The sequence below is a fragment of the Haliaeetus leucocephalus genome, unplaced genomic scaffold, assembly GCF_000737465.1.
Source record: "Haliaeetus leucocephalus isolate CR32 unplaced genomic scaffold, Haliaeetus_leucocephalus-4.0 Scaffold186, whole genome shotgun sequence".
In the NCBI taxonomy this organism is placed as follows: Eukaryota; Metazoa; Chordata; class Aves; order Accipitriformes; family Accipitridae; genus Haliaeetus; species Haliaeetus leucocephalus.
In genome coordinates this window covers 386,717-387,068 of record NW_010972622.1, presented here as the reverse complement: position 1 = coordinate 387,068, position 352 = coordinate 386,717, and positions in this window count along the sequence as shown.

The following is a 352-nucleotide window of genomic DNA, read 5'->3' as shown; positions in this document are numbered from 1 at the left end:
CCTCTTGTGTTCCACCCCCCCTCCCAGGTCCCCGCAACCTCAGCTGCATCTCCTACAAGCACCCCAGCGTGCGGGGGGGGTTGGGGGATTCGGGGGGGGCCAAGCCTGGTACCGTCCGTTGCCCCCCCAGCCAGTGCTGTATCGGTATCTGGAACCAGAGCCATGCGCTGGTGCAGGGTGAGAACACCTACCCCCAGCTCCGGGGGTGGCTGGGGTGTATTCTGATATGGGGGGGGGGGTCTGATCCTGTCCTGGAGGGGGAATGTGGGGAGAAGGGGCCTGATTCTGCCCTGGGATATTGCTGGGGAGAAGGGGCTGGGGCCTGATCCTGCCCTGGGAGGGGGACAAAAGG